Consider the following 22,717-nt stretch of genomic DNA (forward strand, 5'->3'; position numbering starts at 1 on the left):
AAAATTGACTCCTTCTACCTTAGGCCACAAACTTATCAATCACCTTTTGTAGCTAGCTATGCATGTTAAGTTTAGTCCTCCATTTTGAGTGTTAACTACAAACTCATTACTTACTATATTTATAGAGTTCAAGCCTCTGTCACAATGTGATCATCTCAATCAAATCTTAGTCAAAGAAATTCAAATCAGTCAACAGATAGAGTCAATGCTTAGACTTTGAAGATTGCTACAGGACAACTAGTGAGTGGAGTGAGGTAGTCTGTGTTGTTCAGAGAAAGTTGAAAAAGTACATCAATTTTCTGGACCACCCCATGCTGGGACTCCAAATCTGGAGTGAGGACAATCACATAATTATTCCAACCACAAATGGGGACATACTAATCCATCTTGTAAATGGGGAAATGCCAAATGTGTCACATTTCCTACTGATTACTCAATAGCAACACAGTGCTCAAGGCATAGGGTGGTCTAGTGTTTTGTAATTGATATCAATATTGGACCCAAAACTGTGCTTAAATCGACATTGTTAGTGCACATGTTGGCACAAGTTCATTGTTTTCCTGTTAGTACCTCAACACCTGAATCAAGATGCACAATCTGCAGGTGATGTGTGTGTATATAAACAAATTTCATGGCTGTGTAAATGATGATGAACTTGATTCTGATCTGAGTCTCTATTGTTGCTTGAAGTGGGAAATAGGCAGGGAGAGGTGAAAGGGGAAGGAGAGGGGAGGGAGCGAGAAGCACCAAAGGGACATTCTGTAATGATCAATAAACCAATCGTTTAGAATCAAGTAGCCTTGCCTAGTATCTCAGGGCTGGGTGAGTCTGCACCACGCTACCCCTGCCCCTGCCACCCCTTCTCTGCCACCTGTCCCACATCCCTCCCATGGCACTTCACCCTTACCATTCCCAACATCGTTTGTTCCTGCCAGATTTATAAACTCCATGTTGACAAATACAGTACTGTGCAAAGGACTATATATATGTGCTTAAGACTTTTGCACAGTACTGTATGAATGTTGAAATTCACCACAGTCTCCAGTGTACTGGCAAAGCCTCATAATTTATAAAAACGAGTGTCAAAGACCAACGTCTCAAGTCTGACACTAAGCTCATGGTCTATTAATGACACCTACCTCTCCGCGCATTTTGGTGACTTGTCCAAGAGCTCAAGGCAGCCTCTACAAAGACGAGAAAATCTGGAAATCCACCAGAGTTGGTTGAGAGTCATTAGACTTCTTGACTTTGGCAATATTGGCCTTGGAGAGGTTGCTAACTCCTCTTATATCCTAATAGATTGGGGACAATTTGCAGAGTCATAGCATTTTCTTTGCTGGAGGAACTCAGGCAACATCTATGGAAAAGAGTAAACGGTTGATGTTTTGGGTCAAGACCCTTCATCAGGACTAGTAAAGAGGATGAGAATTTAGAGCAAGAAAGTGGAGGGAAGGGGAGGAAGAAGTACAAGGTGGTAGGTGATAGGTGAAACCAGGAGAGGGGGTGGGATGAAGTAAAGAGCTGGGAAGTTGATTGGTGAACGAAGTAAAGGACTAGAGAAGGGGAAATCTGATAGGAGAGGGTAGAAGAAGATGGAAGAAAGGGGAGAAGCACAAAAGGGAGGTGACGGGCAGGTAGGTGATAAGTTCCTCCAGCATTTTGTGTGTGTTGGTTGGATAAATCCCATCATCCAATACAAGACTTGCTGAGCTCTGCAAGGGCAAGAGAAAGACAGAGAAAACACTTCAAAGTCATCATCAGGATTCCTTGCTAAACATGTAATTTTCTCACCAGTGTGGAATCTCCTGCACATAATTGCATAAAATGAAGGATGAAGACCAAGGAAGGAAATGAGCGCCTCAAGATTTACAATGAAGTGCTCAGAGGCCAAATGCAAACAGCAGAAGTAGCATTCTTCTCAAACTACCTACCTGTCCCCTCCAGCTCCACCTATGGCAGAGTCTTCAGATCCCTCCTAACACTCCACAGCTACTTCAAAACCCAGAGAACTGCCTAGAAAGAACTGTCAAAGCAAATTCATAGATGAACGCAAAATTGCTAGCTAGTGTAACGTTCAGTGCTCATCCCTAACTAAGCTGGATTTTGCTGGTAGACGGGGATTTCTAAGGCTGTTTCCAGAGATGGAGAGGGACTCTTGGTGATGTGTTGTATTTCACCTTCATGATACAGTCACTTTGCCAGTGAAACAGGGAGGGAATCTTCATGGTGATGGGTTCCCAGTCAAATGGCCAGCATTGTCATGGACACTGTCAAACAGTCCGATTATTAGTGGAGCTACGCTGAGTCATGCAACAACAACAGACAAAATTAAAGTCACAGACGGCCAGGAAATGTGAGTTTTGGTTTATCAGTTAACCTACATTTCGAGCAGCCGGTTGCTATATGATGACTCTGGAACCCTTGATTGAACATGCAAATATTTTAAGAGTCTGGATTATCTTTGTATTATCAAAACCTTTTCTGCCTTTCTCCGAGTGAGGGTCCAAATCCACCAGGGTTTGAGAACACTAGCCTTGCCCATCATGTTGGATGTCAGACCCACTTCTTTAACAGCTGATAAATATGTGCGGAACCAAATTTCTACATCTTAAATTTCTACCGATGAGTAATTGTAAGAGCTGTTAACTCTCTAGTAACAACTGTGCTGTGTGGAAGTAATTATTTCTGCTTTATTACAGTTTTGGTTTTCTTACACAGATCAATGTTCTGATTGTCTTTTTCTTAGGGTATTAGAAAATTGATTTTTATTGCTGGTCCCTAGGTGACTACAAAGCTCTTGTTTGCACAACTGTTGTTCAGCAAACATTAAGTCTAGTGGCAGATTATTTTCCTTGGAAATCCTTAGTGAACTATTACAGGTTAGTTTTCAAGAACATTTATTCAGATAGTAACTCCTAAATTTCCAAATTTATTGAATGTGTTAATTCATTTTTTACGTAGTGGGATTTGAATTAAAAATCTCCACGCTATTGAATATACAATAACCACTACATTGCTGAAATTATAGGGAAAGTTTATATGATTGTAACACAATCTCCCATGACCAAACCATGCACAACTGATCTTGTCAAAACCAAATCTGAACAACTATTCTTAAACCACTGAACAGGAAAATACTGCTCTTAATACTTGAATCGTAATGTGAGGTATGTATAATTACTGGTAACCTTAATTGGTCTTTGAATGAAATACTCTTATGTTTTTTTTAAGCAGCTTTTAAGAACCACTGTAATTTTATATTTTTATAAGTTTTAAGGCAAAGTATGTTTATAAAAATTGGCAAAACTTGGTGCCGTAGACTCATAAAGCTGGGCTAATCAGCTGCACTACTAAGCACCCACATCGATCTTTATAGCTGGTCTGCTGCAGAATTGGACTAGGATCCCCAATTTGGAGCTTATTATTTTATCTTGTTTTTTGAAAGCTGTTGTTGTATTTATCCAGTTACAGAAAAATGTTGCCAGTAAAGGCATAAGAAATAAATGTATAGGCAATTCAGCTCCTTCAACCTGCCCCACCATTTAACCGGTTTGTAACGACAGTGTGTTGGAGTCCTAGTCATATAACACAGAAGTACATCCGTTGGCTCACCCCGTCCACAGTGACAATCAGCATCCATTATAACACCAATTCTAAATTAATTCTTTTTTCTCAATGTCTATTCTTTCCCATCAAATATACCCACACTCTACTGCTCACCTACACACTCGGAGCAATTTACTATGGCCAGTTAACTGAAGAACCCATACCTGAGAACATGCAGACAGCACTGTGAGGAAGAGTTAAATGCCGATTACTGGAGCTGAGGTAGCAACTCTCGTCTATATGCCACACCAGTTACCAGCCTCCATTCTGACGAACAACCTCCTATCGCTCAGCCAATTTTGAATCTACCAACTAATTCTTCTTGGATCTTTCAGATCAGCCATGATCTTACTGAATTGCGGAGCAGGCTTGGCGGGCCAGATGGCCTGCTCCTGCTCCAATTTCTTATCTTCTTTTCCTGTAGTCCATGGGACCTAATCTTCCAGACCAGTCTACCTCGCAGAACCTCGTCAAGGACCTTGCTAAAGTCAGACAGTAAAATCCACAGCCCTACCCTCATCATTCCCATGCACAAAGTCATGCTGAATGCCCCTAATCATCCAAGTGAGGGTAAATCCTGTCACCCGGAATTCCCTCCATTAACGTCCACAACGCTGTTGTCAGGGTGACTAGCCTGTAGATTCCTGGCTTGTTCTTGCTACCCTCTTAAACAAGGGAACAACACCAGTGGCGAACGATGAAGAAAGTGCCTCTGCAAGAACATCCACAATTTCCTCTCTAGCCTCTCACAACATCCAAGGATGCACTGGGGATTTGTTCACCTCAAGGTGCTGTAAGACTGCAAATATCTCCTGCCTGGTAATATGAATACCCTCCAAAACATCTCCAAATATTTCCTTTATCTCTCGAGCAACCATGATTTTACCTTCAGTAAACACTGAAATATCCATCAAAAATCCCACCTATCTCCTGCAGCTTAAGACATAGGCAGCCTTGCTCATCTCTAAATATACCTACTCTCTCCCTAGCACCCTTCTACTTCTAATCTAGATAATATCTCAAGATATTTCCTTTATTTACCTGCCAGATCCATTTCATACCTTCTCTTTACCCTCCTGATTTTCCTCTTAAGAACATTCCTAATCTTGTTATAATCAAAGGTATTTGTTTGAACCCAAGCTATCCCAATGTATGCTTCCTTCTTTTTCTTGACCAGAGACTCAATATCCCTTGTCAGCCAAGGTTCCATTAACTTGCCAGGTTTACTCTTCACCCTAAAAGGTAATGCTGCCCCTGGACATTTGATATCACACTCTTAAAAGCCTCCACACCATTCATTCAAACAGGCTCACCCAATTTTGCTCAGCTAGATCCTGTCTAATTTCTTCAAACTTAGCCTGTAGACTTGTCCTCTCCTTTTTCATCATTACCCAAACACATGAGCCAATCAATACCAGGGAAATTAACATCTCCCACTAATACAGCCCTATTATTCCTGCTACTATGAGCAATTTCTCTACACATCTGCCCTCGAGTTCCCACTAACCATGGGGAGGTGGGGGGAAGAACCTATAATACAGACCCACTAGAGTGACCCTTCCCTTCTTTCATCTAAGTTCTACCATATGATCCATCTCTGGACTGTCCTCCAAGAGTCTCAATTTGGAACCTTGTTCATCTACTTTATATAAACACAAATCATCCTTTTACTAAGCTGCTTTCTTCAGTTGAGCAGTCCATCAAAATTAGCCAGTTAAGTTCACTATGATAAATAGTCATCAGAAAACACTGCTACAAAGGAATTTGTGATCATGTTGGAATACAGTGCAGCCTTTTCCTGATTTAGGGAAGAGGAACAATACTGGAAAATGCTTCTTTAGCAAAATTTTATAACTATGAAAAGTCTGTTTGATAGGAATGTTGGTAGTGTATCCCATGGGCAGGGTAGGTATGATATTGGTTCAGAGATCTAAGATGTACAATCAATGGCAAGATGGTAAACATTTGTAAATAAAATGCTTGTAAACTAAACAATTCAATGGTTCATAGAGACAGCTTTCCAGTGCCTTTGCATGCAGTCAAGGACAAACAAATTGTTCCCCTTCCCAATGACCTTCACTCTCCCTGAATGAGCAAACAAAAACCTGTCAACATATACATTCACCCTAAACTTGTATGGAAACAAATCAATAATGTGAGTTAGTTTCTGAGCTGGGATGAAGGATACTTTGTAGAAGCAGTGTAATTTTGCCCTTTATTTAACCTTCGCTATAATGCATGCCTTCAGATTTAGAGTGGAAAATTTTCTCTTTTCTGCCATTCATGTGATGTCGCTCAGATATGACAGCAGAAAATTATAACTGGACAAACTCTTTTGTAGTTATGCTTGAGCAACAGTGCTTTGTGTCCGCATCCTGGATCAGAAGTCTTTGTAACAGTGCAGTGAAGTATATGATAAGGGGCGCTGCCTAACGTTGGCGAGATGTGTGCCATATCCACTGCAAAATTTTGTTGTTATTTTTATTTAAAGGAATATCTTTATTTTGAAGGAATGGTTGACTAACTTTTGTTCTAAGGTAAAATAGAATATCATTTACTGTATACAGCACCTTCCACAGCCTTGGGCTATGAATACATTTTTGAAATGTATGTGCACTGTTGCAATGTAGCTGTTGCAGATGGTAACTAAACAGTGGGGACTCATTTCCTTCCTCAGATTGAGCGCACTTACCTTTGAGGTAGAATATTGTGGATTCAAGTTTCCTTCCAGAAGCCTGTTAATATAAACTTAGCAAATTCAAACATGACAGTAATTGGGAAATTGAGGGGGTAAATGTCGTCATTCTGTTACTGTCGAAAAGGAGATACAGAAACCTGAAGCACACTCAGCAACTCAAAAACAGCTTCTTCCCCTCTGCCAAATGATTCCTAAATGGACATTGAACCCATCAACACTACCTCACTGTCCTGACGAAGGGTCTCAGCCCGAAACGTCGACAGTGCTTCACTTTATAGATGCTGCCTGGCCTGCTGTGTTCCACCAGCATTTTGTGTGTGTTACCATTACCTCACTACTTTTTTTTATTTCTGTTATTTTGCATAGCTTATTTTAACTTAGCTATTTAATAGACATATATATTCTTAATGTAACTCAGTTTTTTTCTCTATATTTATTTTGTCATGCTGCCATGTTAACAAATTTCTTGACATATGCCGGTGATATTAAATCTGATTTCTGATAAATGTCAATCAGAACATTAGAGTTGGGTTTCCATCTCTTCTTCAGAATTGTGCCCTGGAATCTTCCAGTTCCTCCTAAGAAAATAGAAAGGGGCTCAGCTTAACATCTTATCTGCAGGACAGCGTTACCTCAAGTGCAGTTTATTTCTCTTTCTTCAGATATTGCATGGAGTAGGTCCTTTGAGATGTGCCACACAACAACCCAACAATTGTCCCAGCCTAATCACAGGACAATTCACAGTGACCAATTCACCTCCAACCAGTATGTCTTTGGACTGTGGGAGGAAACCAGAGCACCTGGAGGAAACCCACGTGGTCATGGGGAGAACATAGATACTCTGGTGGGAAGTTCTACACTGGTCTCAACTCAGGCTTCTGGAAGGAAACTTGAATCCACAATATTCTACCTCAAAGGTAAGTGCGCTCAATCTGAGGAAAGAAATGAGTCCCCACTGTTTAGTTACCATCTGCAAACATCTACGTGTAAGTTTATGTTATACAGGCATTGGGTTTGTTGATTCCTAAGGCTGTCATAGCTGGGGTGGTAGTGGGGATTAGCTCCCACTACCTATAAAGTCCTCCAAATGGAATGCGACTCTATCAGCCTCTGGCAACCAAATCCAACTCTTGGCCTTCATGTGTGGCTCAGCTACTAGGCCCGGTGGAACTGTTTCTACTGACAAGAGAAGGGGCAAAGGCAGACCACTGGTGCCTCAAAGCCAGTTGTTTCAGGCAGGTGGGACTCGTCAGTCTTGGAGGGCAGCCCACCCAGGAGAAGGAAAACCTCCGCTGCCTTACGGCCGTAACCACCCGTGGGAAAGGCTTTGGGAGTAAAACCCAAGGAAGAAATCTGGAGCCAGGGTCCCGAAGGCAGCTTGATGTTGTTTACAACTTCACTCTGACAACCCCTGTGACGACACTGATGCCGAGCTGTATCGGCACTTGCCCTTCCCTTGGACTCCATCAGTGATGGAGAGGGGGAACCCACTGCACAGCAACAGCCAGTTCTCCAAATCTTCCCACCCAGGCTTTCACCCTGGAGAGGATACAGTCCACCAGAAGCACCAACGCATGATCCCCTGGGATCGACGGCTGCCTAGCACTGGGTTTGTTGGTGATGTGCTGTCAATAATTAGCTTCCTGTTCCCTCCCAATGTACATCTTCTCAGGCAAACACCCCGCTATAACTAAGTACATTTTTTGGATGAATCATCCTGACTAGATTTTGGATTACTCATGAACTTTATCTTCCCTATAATTAGCTGTAGTTCCCTGTAACAAAAGCCTACAGTGATGTTTTCAATAGGTTTGGATCATCTCTTTACATAGCAGATTACAATGCCACCTACTGTGTGTTTACCACAGGAAAGGCAGACAAGCGCAAAAGCAAGAACACAGAAATAATTACCTTGACAGCTGCCCTATAACTATTTCCAATAATCCACAGGCATATCGTGCTGGGAAAGGAAAATGATCGAACTCCAAGTGCACAGACAACTTGTGCAATAATATCTAATTCTTTTGATGCTGTAACAGCACCTCATCCAGTCCTTCTGGGAGGGTTCCAAGCACCGTGCGCCAATACGCAGGCTACAGATGGTACAATTTAAAGTGTTAAATGTTTAAAGAAGATAAGGCAAGTGCTCTGTCCTGTGTGGGTCAAGTCTAAAATAGAAATGTACAAGAGCAGAACTTCCTTTACTAAACATGCATTAAATGCAGATTGACTCAATAGATACACTGATCACATATCTTCAGAAAGCTTCTCTGCAGTGTATAACTATGCACGATGTGCCCAACCAGTGAGTCAGACTCACGTTGGTTAGCTACCTGAATGAAAGAAATATCGACTTCAAAATTTTATTTGGGCCTCATCAAGAATGATGGCAATAAGCCTTATGGTAAACTGCCAGTAAAAGCTGATGGGGAGAGAAAGCGATTTGTATCTTTTTTTCCTACGTCAAAAGGCCAATAACAGAGGGGTTCTAGCCTAATCAATGAATTGCGTCCTTTAGTTTTTCATAAGGCCGAAGAAAAATCCAACCAGCTGAGAGGAGATCCATCACTTGATATTCCATGAAAGGCCCCTCAAATTTCTCGTACAACTGTCATGGACAGGGTGGGGCAGTTCACCTCTTTAAAATGTAACATTAATTCTTCAGAGATGAAAAAATACTTCAGTTCATTGTTTAAACTTAAGAAGGAACAAGATAGAGATCCATCATTCTAGGTCCACAACTTGATTCCATTTTCCAACTGGCAAATGGGAAGAACATTTTGGGAAGATGAACCAGAGCTGGCCTTGGAGGGTGTGGCTGAGCAGAGAGACATAGTGGTAGAAGGACATTCTTCACTGGAAGTGGCAACACAGGTAGACAAGGTGATAAAGTAGGCATATAGTCTTTATCAACCAAGGCATTGAGTACAAATGTTGTTAACTCTATTGTTGTTAACTCTATTAGTTCTATGACTCCAAATGGAGTGAGTTAAACTATTTCAACATTCACATCATGTGCAGAAGTGTGGGACTGTTTCAGTTCTCTATGATGCTTTCTATCTCTGTATACTTCACTCTCTCTCTCTTCCAATATCTCACTCTCCAGCTCTTTCCAGAAGTACAGAATGTGATGTTAGAACCGGATCAGTCACTAACACTTAAGAAGCAAGTGGAGCCACTGGATGGAAATTTATCGCAAACTCAATCTGAAGAATAAAGTACATGAGCAATTGTCATCACCTCTCGATATCTGAATACTAAATATAATTACTGGGACCTGCACCACATTAAAAAAAAGTGAGGTGATTTTTAAAACAAGCACGAGTTTCTCCTCTTCAGCTGGCAAGATCCTCAAGGAATTTTGCACTTTCCACCTCCACAATATCCAAGTATGAATGGTAAAGGACCCCACGCACCCCTCATACAATCTCTTCTCCCTCCTGCCGTCTGAGAAAAGGCTCCGAAGCATTCGGGCTCTCACGGCCAGACCATGTAACAGTTTCTTCTCCCAAGCTATCAGACTTCTCAATACTCAAAGCCTGGACTGACACCTTGCCCTATTGTCCTGTTTATTATTTATTGTAATGTCTGCACTGTTTTTGTGCACTTTATGCAGTACTGTGTAAGTCTATAGTGTAGCTTTCTCTGTGTTTTTTTTTTGTGTACTTCAGTCTAGTTTTTGTATTGTGTCTTGTAACACCATGGTCCTGAAAAATGTTGTCTCATTTTTACTATGTACTGTACCAGCAGTTATGGTCGAAATGACAATAAAAGTGACTTGACTTGAAACAGGAAACAGAAAACTGATAGTGCCAAAGATGTTCCTATTAATACTTCTGACCATTTAAACAAAAATAGGTTAATGAGTTGCCTTAATGTATTTTCTACAATTAGTATGGTGTTCTTCAAATAAGTTAACAGTTTTTGATCTGCTGACATGGTGAGTTGCATGGCTTTAAAGCAAAGAGAAAGGAAAGTCTAGGATACTGCAAGAGCACCCTACTGATATTTTGATTCCAAATACTAATCTGGAAATGCATATGCCCTTTGGCATCTACTTAAAATCCAACTAAAAAATGTCATCCCACTACACAAACAGACGAAAATATGTTAAAACAGAATCCTGGTTATTTTTCCATTTCGTTGCACATTTCATGCAGCCTTTGTTCAAGTAGAGAGGAAATGAGACCTCATTACATAAAAGAATTAGTTCCTTGTTTAATAACATTGTTCAACATGTTAAGTCCCTTGTTTAATAGCTGCCATAAGTATTTAATGTCAGCAGATATCACTACTGTATTTATTCAAAGCCTGTTTATGCAGTCTTATCTCAACAAATTTGATCTATGTCAAAGCAGGACAAAGCAAAAAGCTGTTTTCTCAGGCCAGTTAATCCCACTATGTCCTACTAATGATTAAGGACTGATGTCAAATCACGCGAAGTTGTCCCAATACTTACAAGCTTCAGCATGACATAGTTGTTCACCCAAACTCCTTGACTCGTTTATTATTGGAGGTGTGGAATGCACTGCCTCGGAAGACGGTGGAGGCCAATTCTCTGGATGCTTTCAAGAAGGAGCTAGATAGATATCTGATGGATAGGGGAATCAAGGGATATGGGGACAAGGCAGGGACTGGGTATTGATAGTGAATGATCAGCCATGATCTCAGAATGGCGGTGCAGACTCGAGGGGCTGAATGGTCTACTTCTGCACCTATTGTCTATTGTCTATTGTCTAAAAGATAGAAACCTGGCCCACTGGAAATTGTGGAGATGAAGGAAGTGAAATACATCTGTGTCGGGGGGAAAACAGTGAGGTAGGAGAATTGGAAACATTCCCTCTCTGCTTATGCACAAGCTGTATATTCCCAGAAATACCAGGCTGGGGAGATCCAGTGAAAAGGCTTCCAAAACCTTCCCCTCATCCTGTGCCTTGCAACCTTTTTACAGACAGACAGGAGAAAAAAAATATCATTGCACAATCCTATTAATTTCAAATTCACATTCAAGTTCATTAAAGTTTGACTACACACATACAAAACAATGTTCCTCTGGACAATGTAGTACCCACAAAACATATAGCACACACAGGACATTAACTAAAATATTACCACAAAAAGGTTAATAAAATATAACTCAAAATGCATGCAGCACAGGTAACAGTAAGCAGCTCGCTTTCCCAGTGACAAGACCTCGGTGGAGGCAGGGTATTCTTTAGTCTCACAGCCTGAGGGAAGAAGCTGTTACACAGCCTGGCAGTCCTAGTCCTGACGCTCCTGTACCTCCTTCCTGATGGTAGGTGGTCAAAGAGAATGTGGGATTCAACAATGCTTGGGGCCTTTTGTCTGCAACGCTGCCAGTAAATATCAAAAAGGGAGCACAGGGAGACCTCAGTGACCTTCTTGGTGGTTTTAACTAATCTCTGTAAGATCTGTTTCCAGATGAGCTCAATGCCTTCTATGTTCGCTTTGACCACCAGAACAGGGAGGAGCCATCACCCACCCCCCACATCGCATGATGCTCCTATGGTGTCAGTAAATGAAGATAACGTGTGGGCTGCCTTCAGGAGGGTGAATCCAAGGAAAGCAACGTGTCCAGATGGCTGAGTACTGAAGACCCGTACTGATGAACTAGCTGGTGTGTTCACGGATATCTTCGACCTCTCGCTTCGACAGTGTGTGGTACATACTTGCTTCAAGTGGGCTTCAATCATACCGGTGCCCAGGAAGAGCAGGGTAACCGCCCTCAATGACTATTGCCCAGTGGCACTTACCTCCACTGTGATGAAGTGCTTTGGCGATGAAACGTATCAACTCCTGCCTGAGAAATTATTTAGATCTGCTCTGACTTGCCTACTGAAGCAGAATCAGAATCAGGTTTATTATCATAATAGTGTGATAATATTATTATATATATAATATAATATATAACATGTGTCATGAAATGTGTTAACTTAGCAGCAGCGGTTCAATGCAATACATACCTAGAAGAAAAATATAATAAAGTAATAACAAATAAATAAATCAATTACAGTACATGTATATTGAATAGATTAAAATCATGCAAAAACCAGAAATAATATATATTTAAAAAGTAAGGTAGTGTTCATGGGTTCAATGCCCATTTAGGAATCAGATGGCAGAGGGGAAGAAGCTGTTCCTGAATCACTGAGTGTGTGCCTTCAGGCTCCTGTATCTCCTACCTGATGGTAACAGTGAGAAAAGGGCATGGCCTGGGTGCTGGGGGTCCTTGATAATGGACGCTGCCTTTCTGAGACACCGCTCCCTGAAGACGTCCTGGGTACTTCTTCGTAGATTAGTACCCAAGCTGGATCCAACTAAACTTCTGCAGCTTCTTTTGGCCCTGCACAATAACCCCCCTCCACACCAGACAGTGTTGCAGCCTGTCAGAATGCTCTCCATGGTACATCTATAGAAATTTTTGAGTGTACTTGTTGACATACCAAATCTCTTCAAACTCCTAATGAAGTATAGTCACTGTCTTGCCTTCTTTATAACTGCATCAATATGTTGGGACCAGGTTAGGTCCTCAGAGATCAATAAGTCTATCGCAGATGTCACCTCAATGGCTCTTCACACACCCTGGAACATCTAGACAGTAAAAATATTCAAAAATGTTCTTGATCACTGCAGCTCAACATTTAATACCATCATTCCCTCAAAACTAATCAGTAAACAATAAGACCTGGGCATCAATAACCCCTTGTGCAATTGGATCCTGGATTTCCTTCACTTGCAAACCCAGTCAGTTCAGATTGGCAAAAAGATCTCCTCCATGACCTCCATCAACACAGGTGCACTCCAGGGCTGTATGCTTAGCCCCTGCTCTACTCACTTTACACCTATGACTAACTACAGCTCCAACACCATATTCATGTTTGCCATTGGCACCACTGTTGTGGGCTGTATCAAAGGTGGTGATGAATCATCATACAGGAGGAAGATTGAAAATTTGGCTGAGTGGTTTCATAATAAAAACCTCTCACTTAATGTCAGCAATTCCAAAGAACTGATTGTAGACTTCAGAAGAGGAAAACCAGAGGTCCATGAGCCAGTAATCACTGGAGGGTCAGAAGTGGAGAGCATCAGTAACTTTAAATTTCTGTGTGTCACTATCTCAGAGAACCTGTCCTGGACCAATCATTATAAATGTAATTGCAACAAAAGAGCAACAGAAGTCTGTGGAGACAGATAAATTTCTATAGATAGATAGTGGAAAGTATACTGACTGGCTGAGTTAGAGCCTGGTATGGGAACTTTGAGTGGGAAAAAGTAGCAGATTCAGCTCATCACCGGTAAAACCCTTCCAATCATTAAGCACATCTATATGAAACACTGTCACAGGAAAGCAGCATCCATCACTAAAGATCCTCACCACCCCGGCCATGCTCTTTTCTCACTACTGCCATCAGGTAGAAGGTACAAGTGCCTCAGGACTTGTACCATCATGTTAAAGAACAGTTACTTCCCCTCAACCATCAGGCTCTTAAACAAAAGAGGATAACTACATTCATCTATTGAGATATTTCCACAACCAATGATCTCACTTTAAGGACTCCTTATCTTATTATTTCTTGCTCTCATTAATTATTGCTATTGATTTATATTTGCATTTGCGTAGTTTGGTGTCTTCTATGCTCTTGCTCTTTCATTGATGCTGTTTACAGTTACTATTCTATAGATTTGATGAGTACACCCACTGGAAAAAGAATTTTTCCTTTGTACTTTGATGCTTTTCTCATATAATGATGCAGTCAGACGGAACTCTCTCAATGGTGCTTTTGAAGAAAGTTGTTAGAATAGGGGTGCGGATCTTTTCATGCTGCTGTGCCTTCTTGCCTATTGGGCCCAGGTTACACTGCCCGTCAGGTACACACCAAGGAACCTTGTGCTCTTCACTCTCTGCACAGCAAAGTCATTGGTATGTGATGGCGAGAGGTCAACCTGCAGCTTTCCGAAGTCCACAGTCATCTCTTTTGTCTTGTCCATGTCGAGACTCGGGTTGCTTGCACCACTTGACACGCCTGCCCACTTCCTCTCTGTATGCTGATTCACCATTGGTGCTGATGAGGCCAACCACTGTTGACCAGAGTAAACTTGATGATGCAATTCCAGCTGAATCTAGCAGCCCATTTGTGAGTCAGCAGAGTGAAGAGCAGTGGTCCGTGCACACAGACCTCGGGTGCATCAGTGCTCAGCGTAATGAAGTTTGAGATGTTGCTGCCAACTTGGATTGACTGGGGTCATTCATTAAATCTAAGATCCAGTTACTGAGAGGGGTATTGTGCTCCAACAAGGAACAGTTTACCCACCAGCTTCTGAGGAATGATTGTGTTAAACGTTGAGCTAAAGTTGATGAGCAACATCTTGGTGTGTGAGGCATTGTTTTCCAGGATGGAGTGAAGGACTGAGGCTATGGCACCATCAGTGGTGTGTGACAGGTGAACTGGAAAGTGGCATTTCATATGACCCATTACCAGCTGCTCAAAGCACTTCCTGATTACTGAAGTCAGTGCCACTGAGGAGTAATTGTTTAGGCCTTGGGCACCAGAATGACAGTGGCTACCTTGAAGCCTGCAGGGAGATGGTGTAGTTTGAAAGAGATGTTAAAGATGTCTGTTATAAGTCTGTTAGCTATTTCACACAGTCCCTCAATGCCCAGCAGGTAGGTTGTCTAGCCCCGCAGCTTTGCTTGTGTTTACTCTGACTAAGACCCTCCTGACTTTGGCTGTGGCCAGCACCTTGATGTCACGTTGAAAAATGCATCAAATCATGCATGGAAGGACATTCAGCCCATCAGAAGGGAGGCTATTAGTTGCACTCCTGGATACCACTTACTCCAATCATAAGTCTAACATGCTTCCTTCAATCTGACCAGGATGACACAGGATGATATGGGTGAGGGCATAAGGAAGTCGATCAGGGGAAAGGAGAAGGACACAAGGGTGAACTGAATGAAGCAAGGAGAAAGGGGCAGACTGGATGAAGAGAAAAATCGGGGAGCTCCAGCATAAAAGTTAAAAAAAGCATATCTATTGTTGGAGTTGGGGATGACAGAATCAGGTTTGTTATCACTGGCACATGTCTGGGTTTTGGCAGCAGTACAGCGCAAGACAAAAAATTACTGCAAGCTAGTAAATAAATAAATAGTGCAGAGGAGTAGTGAGTCAATAATCATTTGTGTCATCTTCAGAGCATCTATATATTTAATCCTGTCTTTTGTAAATAAGGGCTCCAAATTTTCAAAAATGTTTCATATTTATCTCTTAAATTATAAGTAATTTTTTCTAATGGAATACAACCATAGATTTCTTTCTTCCAAGAATCTATACTTAAATGTGTATCCGATTTCCAAGTAACTGCAATTATGAAACAATTGATGATGAAACAATTGGTTATTAGGGGAAAGAAATAAATATACATATTAAAGTTATTACGAATTCCATGGAGCATGTGGAGATCTTCCAACAACCAGGCATTCTTTCTTTCTTTCTTTCTTTCTTTTTTTTTCTATAGGGCAGTTAGGGGGAAGGGGTTAAGGGGAGGGGGTATGGGTTATATACATTGTTTTTTCATACTTTGTAACCATTTAAAAATGCAATTAAAAAAGTTTAAAAAAAATAATAATAATAATCATTTGTGGTTTCAGACTATAAGCTTGAGATACAAAGCGGGAGCAGTGTGCCAGCATGTCCTTGAAAAAGTGCTGTAGTATGTTGGAAAAGAACATAAATTGCCAAGGTCAACTAGATTCAGAGCACCGTTTCCTCTGATTTCACATCAGTCCTGAATAGTTAGTCGGATTTTATGGGATTAACTGGACTGAGAAAACAGTCTTGTGCCTTGTCCTGCTTCAGCATAGATCAGATTTATTGACATCAGACTGCATAAACATGCTTTGAATGAACTTTCCATGTCCTTCAAACCTCTCACAAGTATGCCAATGTCAGAGGTTTAAAGGACGTGAAAAATTTCCACTCAGATAAACAATTGGGGAAATTAAGTTAAACTACCTATAGACTACACAATATACAGTATATTTAGTGTCATAGAAAAGTACAGCACAGAAACAGGCCCTTCAGCCCATCTAGTCCATGCTGAAACCATTTAATCTGCCGAAACACTTAACCTGCAGCAGTACCATAGCCCTTCATACCCCCACCAGCCATGTACCTATCCAAACCTCACATAAATGTTGAAATCGAGCCTGCTTGTACCACTTTCGTTGACAGCTTGTTCCACACTCTCTCAACCCTCTGAATAAAGAAGTTTTCCCTCATGTCCTCCTTAAGCTTTTCACCTTTCACACTTAACCCATGACCTCTGGTTGTAGTCCCACCCAACCTCAACGGACGTCTCTATCTTTGCTGGTAAGTAACCCAGTTACGGGGTTCGTAACAGTTGTAAGGAAGGCAAATGCAATGTTAGCATATATTTCAAGAGGATGAGAAATATGGAGTTCATCTGAGAGTGAAACGTCACAGCCATTCATGATGTTAGGTTTCTCGATTTCATAATGCCATAACATATGATGTGCTGGCATTGTCAAGTGTTCAGAGAAGGTTCACAAGAATTATTCAGGGAATTTAAGGGTTAACATATGAGCAGTGTTTGATGGCTCTGGGCCTATACTCGCTGGAGTTCAGCAGATTTCATTGAAACTTATCGAATATTGAAAGGCCTAGATAGAGCTGAATTGAATTTATTGAATTTACTTAGTTCTGACATCTATCCAACAATGTGAGGGAGTACAAATTTTTGCATTGTGACTCCATTGCAATGTACAGACATGTGAATTTATCAGTCTAATGGCTTGTAGTAAAAAGCTGTCCCATAGTCTGTTGGCCCTGGCTTTAATGCTGCGTTTGCTAGACGGAAGCACCTGAAACAGTTTATGGTTGGGGCGACTGATGTCCCCAATGATCTTCCAGGCCTTCTTTTTGCACCTGCTGCTATAAATGACCTCAATGGAGGGAAGTTCACATCCACAAATGTGCTGGGCTGTCCGTATCACTCTCTACAGTGCCCAGCAATCAAGGTTGGTGCAGTTCCCATACCAGGTGGTGATAGAGCCAGTCAGGATGCTCAATGATGCCCCTGTAGAAGGTCTTGAGGAACTAGGGGCTCATGCTGAACTTCTTCAGTCACCTGAGGTGGAAGAGACACTATTGTGCAAAGCTGGTGTGTACATTCCAGGTGATATCATTGACGATGTGTATTCCGAGGAACTTGAAATTACTCACCCTCTCAACTGTAATCTCATTGATGTTGACCGGAGTGAGCCTGTCTCCATTCCTCCTGTAATCCACAATCAGCTCTTTTGTTTTTTGGACATTGGGAGAGAGGTTGTTATCTTGGCACCACTGTGTCAGAGTGTTAGTCTACAGAGGAGAGATTGTCTAGTCACTGCTAGAAATAGCTGTGTGTGGCAGCAGAGTCATGGATGTAAAGGGAGGAGAGGAGGGGACTCAGGACACAGCCCTGGGGGCATCTGTGGTGAGGGCCTAAGGTGAGGGAGCCCCTTACCACCTGTCAGCTATCTGATAGGAAGTCCAGGATTCAGCTGCACAAGGTGGTGTGCAGGCCGAGGTCTCTGAACTGCTTGTCAAGTCTGGAGGGAATTATAGTGTTGAATGTTGAACTGTGGTCCGGGAACAGCATTCTAACGTAAGCATCCCTCTTCTCCAGGTGAGTGAGGACGGTGTTGCTATGACATCATTGGTAGACTGATCTCGTCGGTAGGTGAATTGTAGGGGGTGCAGTGTGGGTGGTACCAAGCTGCAGATGTAGTCCTTGACCAGCCTCTCAAAACACTTGCTTATAATTGAGGTGAGTGCAACAGGGCATCAATCAGTCAGACAAGCTACCTATGTTTTCTTAGGTACAGGGACAATGATGGATGATTTGAAACAGGAGGGCACTCTACACTGGGAGAGGGAGAGGTTAAAAATGTCAGTAAAAACACCAGCCAGCCATTCTGCACACACTTTGATGTCCTGCTCTGGGATGCTGTTTGGGGCCCCTGCCTTGCGGCTGTTGACATGTTGGAATGTTCTACGTACCTCAGCCTCGGAAATGACCAAGGAGCAGGTTTTGTCTGCAGCTCTCCTCAGGGAGAGGAGAATAGATGTGGAGAGGATGTTACCTATAGTGGTTAAGTCTAGGACCAGAGGGCATACCGTCAGAATAGGACATCCATTTTGAACAGAGATGAGGAGAAATTTCTTTAGCCAGACGATGGGGAATTTATGGATCTCAGTTTTGCAGATGGCTTTTGTAGCCAAGTCGGTGAGTATATTTAAAGCTGAGGTTGATAGGCTGTTGATTAGTTCATGTGTCAAAGGTTACGGAGAGAAGTTAGAAGAATGGGGTTGAGAGGGATAATAAATCAGCCATGATGGAATGGCCTAATTCTGCTCCTATTTCTTATCATCTTATTACAATGTTGGGCAAATCGCAAAAGCTTAATTACAGTCTGTTGGGAGCCTACCTGGCCAGTTGCTGCAATGAGAAACAGAAACAGAAGTCCAGCAAGAAAATAAACAGACACAATGTGTAAAGACCAAAAGCCATGGATGAACAAGGAGAGTCATAGCCTAGTGAGGGCTAGATCTGTGGCATTCAAGACCAGTGATCCAGAACTACACAAGAAGGCCAGCTACAACCTACAGAATCATACTTCTAGAGCGAGAAAAGAATTCTGATTGAAGATAGAGATGGAATCTGATGCCCATCAGCTCTGGCAGGTTTGCAGGCTATTACTCCCTACGAAGTGAAACCAAACATTGGGAACGGCAGCGATGCTTCACTCCCAGATGAGCTCAACACCCTTTATGCATGCTTTGAAAGGGAGAATAAAACCACAGCTGTGCGAAACCCTGCGGCATCCGGTGACCCAGAGGCTGATGGCAGAACTCTTTTCAAGAGGGTGAACCCTCTCAAGGCGTCAGACACTGAAAATCTGTGCCAGCAAACTGGCAGGAGTGCTCAACGATACCTTTAATCTCTCACTGCTTCAAAAGGGCAACTATTATATCAGTGCACAAGAAGAGCAGGGTAGGCTGCCTCAATAACTATCACCCAGTTGCACTCACATTGACTGTGAAGAAGTGCCTTGGTCTTGGTTAGAATCAACTCCTACCTAAGGCAAGGATCTGGACTTGCTACAGTTTGCCTTTTGCCTCAATAGGTCAACAGCAACTACAATCTAACTGACTCTCCATTTGGTTTGGATCATCTGGACAATAGTAATACGTATGTCAAGCTGCTGTTTATTGATTACAGCTCAGTGCTCAACACCATCATACCTCAGGCTTTAAAACCATCGAGCTGTAAAACCTGGGGCTCTGTTCTTCTTTCTGCAACTGGATCCTTGACTTCCTCATTGGGAGTGCAAATTCAGTGCAGATTGGAAATAACATCTCCTCCTCACTAAAAGTCAACACTGGCAAAACCCACTGCTCTACTCTCCCAACACCCACCATTGTGTGGCTAGGCACAACTCAAATGGCAACTATAAATTTGCCGATGACACAACTATTGTTAGCAGAATTTCAGGTGGTGATGCGGTGGCCTACAGGAGTGAGATAGAATGGCTGATTGAGTGGTGTTTCAACAACAACTGGCACTCAAGACCAAGAAATTGATTATGGACGTCAAGAAGGGGAAGTCGAGGAACACACGTAAATCCTCATCAAGGAATCAGTAGTGGAAAGAATGAGCATTTTCAAGCTCCTGTGTATCAAAATCTTTGAAGGTCGATCCTGGGCCCAACACATTGATGCAATCACAGAGGCAGCACAGCAGAGGCTGTATTTCTTTAGGAGGATGATGAGACTTGGCATATCACCAAACAGTCTGGCAGACTTCTACAGATGTACCCTGGAAAGCATTCTGACTGGTTGCATCACCGTCTGATATAGAGAGGCCACTGCACAGGATTGGAAAAAGCTGCAGGAAGTTGTGAATTCAGCCGGCTCCAGCATGGGTGCCAGTCTTGCGAACACCTTCAGAATGCAATGGCTGAGAAGGGCAGCATCCATCACACACAATATGCCTTCTCAATGCTATCATCAAGGATGTGGTACAGGAGCCTGATGACACACACTCAATGCTCTAGGAAAAGTTCAAATCTTTGAAAAGGCAATGAACCCATGTACACTGCCTCAGTACTTTTTTTCTTCTTGCTCTCTTTTTGCACTACATAATTAATTTATTATTTTAAATATTTTTCTTATTGTAATTTAAATAATTTTTCAATTATAATGTATTGAAATGTGCTCCAGCCACAAAACAACAGATTTCACAACGTATGCCAATGATGTTAAACCTGATTCTGATTGTGGGATTACTCATCACATCGTACTTTAATAATTTAATATACTGATCAAGCTTCGATAACTTCCTTGAACCCTGTGGTCTTGTTCTCCAAAATCCAACGTCAGTTGACATTGAGCAACTCTGGGCCATATACAGACTTTATACTTTAAGATTCCTGATTATTATTCCAGTATTGCGAATGGTGGAGCTTTCATCACAGAGTCATAAACTCCTACACTGAGAGATTAAACTGAACCCAAGGCCAACCCTAATTTAACCAGCTGTTTGAGATGTGGCCAGAAGTATTTAAACAATAACCTGAGCCTCAAATCAAAGTACACTGCACCATCCTATACACTTTATGGCTTTATGCTTTTGAGGCAGTTGTGCTACATGATAAATTATGCTTCTATGCTCCAATTCTATTTTAAGTGATTTTTATGATAGTTACAATGTCCAATTTAGATTTGAGATTAGCCATTTTGAGAACTGGCCTTATTTTAATCAATTATTTGCATTGCTTAATGGGGAAAAAATGACGAGCAAGAACGTGAAGTCTTCTCAGGTATAAAATCCAACCAAGCGTGACACAGATAAGACCAATCTGAATCCAATCTACCCACCAGGCTTTGCTGTGAAATCATACATTAAAAATGGGAACTGCTTGCTATGTCATCTGCACAGTCTCTTAGGAGTTGCAAGAAGACAGCTTTGTCCTGCCCTACAGTATCGAGCACTAACTTATAATAATTCTGTCTGAACTCAAAGACCTTTTATGTCGATACCAGACTCAACCCATGTATCTGGGTAGAATCAGAATTGAGCTGGGTAGTCATGCTCTACAATAGAGGACAAAAGTTCCTTAATGCACACTGTGCTTTCTTTTATAATTGATCTGCTGAAAATATTTTATTCAAGGTAAAATTTGACTACTTCAGAACCAAATCGTTTTAATAATTTACAGTGATGATATAAAGCAAACTTTTAAGCCACGTAACGGCATTTATTAACCGGACCATCTTAATTCTAATTTCAGACATTTGTCTGCACCACTAATGCCTTAACACTTCAAATTCATATACTGCACCGCTGGATTTCAATTCAGCTTTGAAAGGGCAAACCTTTAGCACAGTGGGATAGGTCTTCGTTGCTAGAAAAGGAATGATCTTCAAATGGACTGTACTCGCAAATTCTTTAATCTGAAAAACTTTGCTCTGGACAGCCCTATTTTATGTAATTTTTTTTTCAAACCTTCATTGACAGATCAAGCTTTTAGTATATGGAAAAGGAAAGGTATAAAATGTTTTCGTGATCTTTTTTTTGAAGGTACTTTGATGTCTTTTGATCAACTATCCAACAAATTTGAATTACCTAAATCTAATTTTTTTAGATACTTACAAATTAGAAATTTCTTACATAAAATTCTTCCATCTTTTCCTAATTCAACTCCATCGGATTTTTCAGATTTGATTTTTACTTTTAATCCTTGTCAGAAGGGATTAGTAGCTTTTATTTATAACATGATTATGAAGATACAGCCAGAAATATCGGATAGAATTAGACAAGAATGGGAAAAAGAACTTCGATGTAATATATCAACAGATAAATGGGAAAAAATTTTACAAATGGTTAATTCCTCCTCTATTTGTGCTAAACATGCTTTAATACAATTTAAAATTGTACATAGAGCTTATATGTCTAAAGATAAACTTGCCCGATTTTATTCGCATATTAATCCTCAATGTGACAGATGTCACTTAGAAGTGGCTTCATTGACTCACATGTTTTGGACATGTCCCACTTTACATAACTATTGGAAGGACATTTTTGATGTCATTTCCTCAGTATGGAATATCGATTTACAACCCCATTTTATTACTGCAATTTTCGGTATACCAAATGAAGATGGCAATCAGCTTTCCCCTTCAATCAGACGAATGATTGCCTTTGTAACATTAATTGCCAGAAGGTCTATATTACAAAACTGGAAAGAAGTAAATCCTCCTACTACATTTCAGTGGTTCTCCCAAACTATTTCTTATCTGAGTTTGGAAAAAATCAGAAGCACTATCT

At 41.3% G+C, this 22,717-nt stretch overlaps 2 long non-coding RNA genes across 2 annotated transcripts in view; one reads left to right on the plus strand and one right to left on the minus strand.

Moving 5' to 3' along the window:
• Positions 1-22,717, minus strand: part of LOC132393293 (uncharacterized) — an 81,694-nt gene that overhangs the window by 36,607 nt on the left and 22,370 nt on the right. The window lies entirely within an intron of this gene.
• LOC132393294 (uncharacterized) lies at positions 1,141-10,107 on the plus strand. The gene is made up of 3 exons (XR_009511823.1): positions 1,141-3,167; positions 6,967-7,221; positions 9,411-10,107. It is a non-coding gene; the product is annotated as an uncharacterized LOC132393294 (long non-coding RNA).

This window comes from Hypanus sabinus, chromosome 4 (genome assembly GCF_030144855.1).
Source record: "Hypanus sabinus isolate sHypSab1 chromosome 4, sHypSab1.hap1, whole genome shotgun sequence".
Lineage (NCBI taxonomy): Eukaryota > Metazoa > Chordata > Chondrichthyes > Myliobatiformes > Dasyatidae > Hypanus > Hypanus sabinus.